The sequence below is a fragment of the Petaurus breviceps genome, unplaced genomic scaffold (genome assembly GCF_028583685.1).
Source record: "Petaurus breviceps papuanus isolate PSGF00001 unplaced genomic scaffold, PetGlider_PUasm1.0 567, whole genome shotgun sequence".
NCBI lineage: Eukaryota > Metazoa > Chordata > Mammalia > Diprotodontia > Petauridae > Petaurus > Petaurus breviceps.
This window is the reverse complement of record NW_027186383.1, coordinates 5,726,138-5,734,524: the sequence shown is the minus strand read 5'-3', so window position 1 is coordinate 5,734,524 and position 8,387 is coordinate 5,726,138. Positions and strand designations below refer to the sequence as shown.

General features: G+C 44.6%; 1 pseudogene; it reads left to right on the top strand.

Moving 5' to 3' along the window:
• Positions 1-1,508: 1,508 nt before the first annotated feature.
• LOC138173147 (large ribosomal subunit protein eL21-like) lies at positions 1,509-2,001 on the top strand (annotated as a pseudogene).
• The last annotated feature ends 6,386 nt before the right edge of the window (positions 2,002-8,387 follow it).

The window sequence follows — 8,387 nt, the reverse complement described above, 5'->3', positions numbered from 1 at the left end:
TGGTTCCAATCCCCCCCACCCCAAAAATGCTCTCCCTCCTGAGGTGAGATTTTCATAAATCAGAGGGCTGCTTAGAGGAATTCTGCTGTCATAAGTTTTCATGAGTGGCCTCTCCCTATTCCACAGAGACATGCCCATTGCTAAAAGCAACTCAGAATCTCAGTGACTAGACTGCCTCAAGATACATTGGCTGGTTTGGAGATATCCACTGGTGCCTTGTAGGGGAAGGGCTTCTGTGTCTGGGCCTTGCCTGGGATGGTTCTGACTCATGGGAGTACGGACACTTGTGGAAGGGGTCCACCTTTTATAGCGATCAATAAGGGGAAATGACACACACTTTCCTCTTTCATAATATAAAAGCTTTAAGTAAGCCTCCAGATTCAGACCTGTGGCACCTCTATTATTTTTGGATTTGGGCAAGATCTGGAAGCTGCCAGAACAGACCATCATTTCATTGCCCTTGAAGAAAGAGATGTTGCATTCCAGTTCACTGCCGGAACTATGTCAGCCCATCCTTAAAGCCCCTGTGAGCATCCCAAGTAGAGAAGACCACCCAGTGGAGCTGCTGAGAGCAGGCAGAGAATGCACCATCTTTAGAAGGCTGTATGACATCATGGAGAAAGCCCTGCCTATCAGGCCAGAGGAAGAAGGTTCAAATATTGCTTCAGAGGTCTACTGCCTGGTTGATGTTGAGCCGTCCCTGAACCTCAGTTTCCTCATCTATACAATTAAGAACTCGACAATCTCTAAAGTCCCCCTTCAATTCCTCATCCATTCCACTGCCCAAGGGATCTTTCAGAAGCCCGGGTCTCCCCATGTCACTTTTCTGCTTGGCGGGCCCCAGTGGCTCCCTATTAGGCCATATAAAATACAAAACTTTCTCACTGGTTTTTCAAACCCTTTGCATCTTGGACCCTTCCTATCTATCCAGTCCACTGACACCAGCCTTCAGGCTGTGCCTGGCACACCACCCTCCATCCCTCACCTCCATGTCTTCACACTGGCTCTCCCTCCTGCCTTTTCTCTCCCCTTCTGTCTCCTTCCTCACTCATTTCTCTGATTTCTTCAAGACTCAGTTCAAACCCTGCCTTCTGCAGGAAGCTTTTTCCAGGCCCCTGAGCTGTTGATGCCTTTCCCCCAGATAGCTCTAAGTATGTCTTTGTAGGCAAGTTTCTGTTGCATCTTATCTCCCCCCGTAGAATGGGAGCTCCTTGAGGGCAGGAACAGTGTTGACCTCCCTTTGTGCCTCCACTTTTTACACAGTATCTTGCTTGTTGACTGTCTGACTCAAAGCTCTAAATGAATGATTATCAGTCATAGCTAATAGGGTGACCTATCTTGCTCTCCTCTCACATATTGGACAGAGAATGTGGTATCCCTCAATCCAATTTCCCTGTGTGTCTCAGTTCCAGAGTGGAGGACCCCTTCTTGGTCAGCATCTTTGTAGTTGGCAAAAGACAGCCACACTTTGGCCGGCTCCTCCATATTCCAGCTACACGGGGTCGAGCCGCTCCTGCTTCACATGAGTTGCCAAAATGACGAACACAAAAGGAAAAAGGAGAGAGACACGATACGTGTTTTCTAGGCCCTTTCGAAAACATGGTCTTGTCCCTTTGGCTACATATGTGCGAATATACAAGAAAGGTGATATTGTATAAGTATGGGCACAGTTCAGCAAGGAATGCCCCACAAATGTTACCATGGCAAGACTGGACGGGTCTATAATGTTACTCAGCATGCTGTAGACATTGTTGTAAACAATCAGGTTAAGGGCAAGATTCTAGCCAAAAGAATTAATGTGTGTATTGAGCATATTAAGCATTCCAAGAGCAGAGATAGCTTCCTGAAGCGGGTAAAGGAAAATGATCAGAAGAAGAAGGAAGCCAAAGAAAAAGGCACTTGGGTTCAACTGAAACGCCAGCCAGAGAAGCACACTTTGTGAGAACCAATGGCAAGCAGCCTGAGCTGTTGGAACCAATCCCCTATGAATGCATGGCCTAAGTGACTAAAAAACAACAATAAAACATTTTGGATTATGGGGGGGAACAAAAAGATAGCCCCACTTTGACAATGATAAAATCCTGACTATACTTCCAGCAAATTTCATTTCTCCACATTTCTCCAGAATCACTGTACTGGATCCAGAACCTCAGGGTAGACCTTGCTAGCTCCAGCCTGAGGGCAGAAGGAAGATTCATTACCACAAGGGCACAAAATCCTCCACCATGAAGGATGGGCCTTATCTGCCTTGTTACATCAGGGGCATGCTCAGGCTTGGCCTGGTGTCCCGTACAAGACAGGCTCTTGATAAATGTTTACTGACTGACGGTGACTGTCATTAGGGCATAGAAATAAGCTTGGGACACAATGCCTGCAAAAGAGTAATTGAAGGGATTGACTTATGGTTATCTTGGGAAAGAGATTTTCTGCATTTGCAATCTAGCATGAATTTAGAATTCCTTTCTGAGCTTGTTGGCTGGAGTTGGTCACTCCAGATTCCAGTAAATGTGTGGGATGGTGGAGGGGGGTGGGAGGGAGGTATAGAATGGACAGGACTGAGTCTGTGCTAAAGGCCCAAGTGCAACCTCTCAAACTGGTACTTTCTTTGGTGTGGAATGGCATTATGTTTTTAGAGGTTAAAATGAAGGTCAGTCAGTAATACATCCCAAAACACTCTCAAGTACACAGCTTTATTTAGGCCCAGGGATTCTCTGTTGTGGGGACCGAGCTGGGTGAAAGAGCTTAGCAAGGCTAACAAGAACTGTAGATATCTATAATCTGACACTTGTAGGATCACATTTTATCTAAGTTACTCAAATTGCCCTGTGCATTAAAAGGAATTTGTTTTTTTGTTTGTTTGTTTTAAATGGGCCCTGTGATTTCATTTTGAGGGGCCTCCCAGGCAAGAAATTCTTTCCATCTGTGCAGAATGACACCCACTCCATCATTTACAATCCAAGAAATGTGTCTGGAATGCTGAAAGGGCAAAGGTCACACCGCCAAGATAGGGCAAAGGCTGAACTGGAACTCAGGTCCTTCTAGTTCTCAATCTACTCTTCCATGAAAAAACACATGCTGATAATTTCCTCTAGATTATAAACCTTTTACAGCCTCAGAGAAGGACACAAAAGCCTTGTACTTACCCTCCAGCACCAGGTCTCTAGAATGCTGCCACTCTTGTTTCCAAAGACATGTTAACAAGTGGGCTGGCAAGTGAAGGGTTGGCATGTATCTTCAGCATGAAAGGAGAAGTCTCCTCAAACATGGAAAGAGTTGCCTTGTTGAGGGAGTGAGCTTCCTGTCACTAGAAGTGTGGAAGCAGAGGCCAGGTAATGATCACCTAACAAGAAGGCTGCAGAGGAGGTCTGTCCAAAATGGGAGAATGGACCCAACGATGTCCATCTCTATGGCTCTAAGTTAGAAAGACATTGGGTATTCACCTGGCAATAGATAGATGAGTTTGTGAGTTCAACAATGTGTTAGACTGGGGTATTCACCACCAAAGTGACCTGGGATGTTCTGGGCACAAGTGGCAGGTATTGACAATTATCTCAACTCATTTGTCTTTGAAGGGCCAACTTATCGAAGTTCAAAAATGTCATGAACCTCTGGGTCACCTAGTGATGATTCTTTTCATCTCAACAACTGATATATGCTATCTCCTCAGCAAAAGAGTGAATGAATGAGCATTTATTGTGTGTGATCAGGTGTGATGCGACCTGAGTACTGAGGGCAAATACAAACAAACAAAAAGGAAAGCAAGGCCAGGACCTCAGGGAGATTCCATTCCAGTGGGGGAAACAACCGGAAGCAAATAAAGGGCAGAATCATCAGGGATCGGTTGGTACAGCCTTTCTAGAACTGGTCAGTGCATTTGATTGCTGTTCTCAGAGCCAAAAGTGGGAAGGGACAGGGGAGGGGAGGCAGGAAAGACAACGAAAGTTTCCAATCAGAAGCATGCTTTCAGGCATTGAAATAACAAAGGAAATGATTATGGAAGAGTCAGTCAAGTACTGAAAACTTTCAGAAGATTCGGTTTATAAATCTGTATATGGATATTGGTGTATTTAGAAATTCTCCCATGCCTCCCCTCAAAAGCACTTACAGACTTCAATATAAACGCGGGACCGTTAAGGACTAAAATGGAACAAAGGTCTTCTCAGAGAAGCAGAGCAATGTCAGGCACCTGAGATGAACACACTGCTGTAATGAGCCCCTGAGTTTGGCTCCAGCTTTCTTGGCACAGTTAAAGACAAAAGGATGACTCCTTGGATTGTCTGATGAAAGGAAATGGATTTGTCTGCAGAGGCAAGCCGCCCTAGAAATTCGCTCGCAGAAGAATTTAGTACTTGAGTTCTTATTTAAGAGAGACCTAAGGCATTGGAATAGAAACCACCTTCAGTTATGACTTTTGCTGAAAACTTGGCAAGGCTATCCAGGAGGTTCTTCTTGGACTCTTCCTCCCCCTTGTCAAAGCTAAGGATATAACTCAGTGAGTACCTGCCCAGAAGAGGCCCAGCCGGTGAAGAGGGCTCCCGGTGAGCTCATTCTAGTAATCTCACTTCATCGAAGTATTGACCGTGGAGAAGCCAGGAGAATGGAGAGTAACTGCATCCGCTAGAGTGCCTCTCAAATATCAGATTAAGTAAGATCTGGGTGACTGGTGGCTTCTGGGTCATTTACTGCTGACTTCTCTAGCAAGGACCTATGAGACAGATAGGAAGCGTTTCTTGCTGAAGGGAGAAACATATGCCTTATATACCAAAGGTGAAGGGCAGGGGGTAATGCACCATCATCACTCTGTGGTGAATATGTAAAACAACAGTCCAGACACCTAAATATCTTACTCATGAAGACCATGAGGAATTCAGGGAAACATGAGATTTGTGTGAATTGATACAGAGTGAAATAAGGAGAACCAGAGAAGAATGTACCAAATCACTACAATAATGTAAACAAAAAGGCTCAGAGGAAGTTGAACCGAGTAACTGAAAACCCCAAAGTCCTGGAAAGCAGATAATGAGACATGAATCCCTCACTTCCTCCAGAGGCAGTGACCAACGAGGGCGAGAAGCGGCGTATATTGTCAGACACAGGCACCGTGCCAGGCTCATTTTGTTTAACTGGTTTTTAAGTGAGAGAGGTAGCCATGACATGACTCTTAGATAATAAATAAAATCAATAAGACATATTTTAGAAGCCAGGTTGGTCACGAGGATAAAGCAGCGCTGTCCCCTAAACCTCCTGAAGATCATGAAGGTGCTAATAAAAGTCTACTTAGCACCTAGGATACTCAGGAAGTTTTTGTCATCATGGAGGGCACCAAATAGATGGAAGGAAATGTAATTTCTGGTCTAGGCTCAGGGAATAACTGTTGAGTTTCTAAAAGTACCTGAATGGTCAGCTTTGTGTATTGGACGTCTCTCATAGGAGTGGGTCTTACCTTGGGGATGGTGGAATCTATCCAATTCAACAGAGACTGAATTTCCTTCTCCCTCACTGTCTGGAGAACACAATGAGAATGTTAACAGTATATTGAGGGTAAGCAATGGGGCTCAGACTTCTGAGTGAATTGGGGGTTATCTATCTGAAGCACGTGAACATTCCCCCAGTATAATGGGAAGATTAGAACAATTCGTTCACATGACCGTGAAGGCAGTCAAAGGAGGTGCTGTGGAGCGTCGGAGCTCGGTCAGACACGGAATATGCCAAGGTCACCCATTGCCTCCCAGGCCATCTCCAGTCATTCTGACATTTATGTTGCCACTGGATTTCAATGACTCTGGAAGAGAGAATGAGGCTGATCACATTGTGCAAGTCTCCCTCACTTAAATCCAATTCACACAAAAGTCAAGACACCATCCCTGTGATGTCATTGGTCCTCTTTGAAAAGGAAAGACAAACATGAGAGAAGTGTATCAGGAGGAGGGAGAAGCATCCACTGGTATGACCATGGTTCACATTTGAGGAAAGATATTAATAAGCTGGAAAGTTTCCAACAATGGGTGCCTAGAACAGTGAGGAGCTTTGAAACCATGTTTCTATGAGGATAAACTGAGGGAACCAGGAACATTTGCCCTGGAAAACACAACACTATGATGAGACTAGATCATGCCTTAAATGTATCATGTGGATGTCATGTGGAAGAGAGTTTTGCCATGTTCTACTCTGCCTCAAAGGGCAGAACTAGGAACAATGGGTGGAGGTAGATAGGAGCTTGATATAAGGAAAAGAACAGTTAGAGGTGGGCCAAAGTAGAATAGGCTACCTGGGGAGAGAAAGGTTCTCCTTCACTGGAGGTCTTCAACAAGGCCAGATGGTCACTTAGCAGACATAGTTGATATCCTTTGATTCTTTCCCTTTAAGCAGACAGGAGGGATTTTTTTTTGCAATTTGGGTCAGCAAAATTGTCATTTACTCCCTTCACACAAACCAGCATTGTACCTGATTAAGGTAAAAGGAAAAGTCATTCAACTTGCCTTGGTTTCCTACTCTTGTTAGGAGGAAAGAGCAGGCTCCTGAGTGCCCTAGACCAAACCATTAAGGCAATGTGAATGGACAGAAGAGACTGAATGTGAGAGTTATTTTGGATGCAAAATTCTCAAGCCTTGGCAAGTGATTCGATATGGGGAAGGAGAAGAGAAGGAAGAGTTACGTGTGCATCTTGAGTTGCAAACCTGGGAGACCAGAAAGATGGTGGTGGTCTCAACAGATTCCTGCTGCGGCATATGTATAGCAATAACCCCTGTTTAGACATAAAGCCTGCCACAGGGCTCTTGGCACAGGATTTGGCTTGATTGAAGACATCTGAGGCATGCTTATCAAGCTTGTACATGATACAAAGTTGGAACGTTTGGTTAATATGATAGAACAGAATGGGATTCCAGATATGATGTTTCTGAAGCAGAAAGATGGACCAAAATAGATTTTAAAAAATTTAACAGAAATAAATATAAAATTGCGATATTTAAAAAGTTCAAGAGACATCATTTCTGGGTAATTAATCATTTCATTAATAATGCTAGTATTTTATTAAGAAAAGAATCAGCAACACTCTCAAATGCCAAAGACCAATCGTGGTGGTGAGCTCACAGTCTATATGTGCTTGGAAGAGTGGGTGTCCCAAGCGAGGAGATCAACTCCCATTGATTAGCAATTAATGATAGATGGACCTATTCTAATGAGGAACTGCAAGACGGACATCAAGTTGTTCTCACACAAAGGGACTACCCCTACACCCCGACACCCACAGCCTTGGGCAAGCTAGACATAGAACATAACATACCTCCACCCAAATGAGCTTAAGTGGGATACAGTGGGCAGGAATTCATTTTAAATTAGAAGTCTGATCTAGTTGGGTGGAATTCCAATGCCCAGAATGAGGAGAATGTCAATCCTATCTTCCCTCTCCCTTGTCCTAGAGAGACTGGTCTTAGGACAAGGAAATAGGTCAGGGGAAAAAAACTTGAGTGTCCCCAATTTTAATAATTGACTATTAATATGAAATAAGCCTTTCTCTCAAAGTCAAGAACCTCGATTCAAAAACTCAGTTGCTCTAGTACAAAATACTAGGAGGCTTAGAGCATTTTCTTACTTTCCAGATACACAGGACAACAGTGGATCTGGGGGGTGGGGGTAGTCTAGCAGTCAAGATATACTGAGAGCAAGATGGGGCAGCCAAGGGAACTAATGTAACCTCTGGTGGCCTTAAGAGAGGGAAGCACCTGTTGAGGTCTAGGGGTGTTGGGAACCTGAAATTCAAGGGCAAGTGATGCAGGTCCTGCCTCAGATGAATTCAGCCCAACTCTTCTTTCATCAGAATGTTGGTCCGTGCGCATGAGCTCATCCATAAGGAAGCTAGTCAGGATGAAGAAATAGCTAGAAAACGTGTCTGAAAAGTCAGTCCAGAAGACTGGATTGGAGAAAGTCCAGGGCATGAAGCCCTACTGTGTGCTGCCTTAATGATCTTGCCAGGTGATAGCTTCTCTCAAGTCCTTTCAAGCTCAGCACACTCTGATCCTGTGATCTTTGGGGTGACTGCAGCTCCTGCGTGGATCCTAAAGAGCAGACTTCAGGGCAGGGGTGGCGAGAGGGAGTTTGGAGGCTGCCTTCAATTGCAGCTCTCTTGCACATGGACAAGAAAATAGTCCTCTATGTAAGACTAAAGAAGAGATGGGGACAAATGGCTGTAGGTGCCATGTAGGAGGGTGAAAGTCCAGTAAAAAGAAGACCATTCTAGGTATGCAAGCTGCCCTCAAACATAAGAGGCTGCCTTGGGATTTTGTTAAGGGCATTCTGAGAAGTGTCTAAAAAAAGACTGGCCTGGCAGGGTACTAAAGATAGCACTCCTCCACTGGGTCAGAGGTTGGACTTTGTAGCCTCAAAGA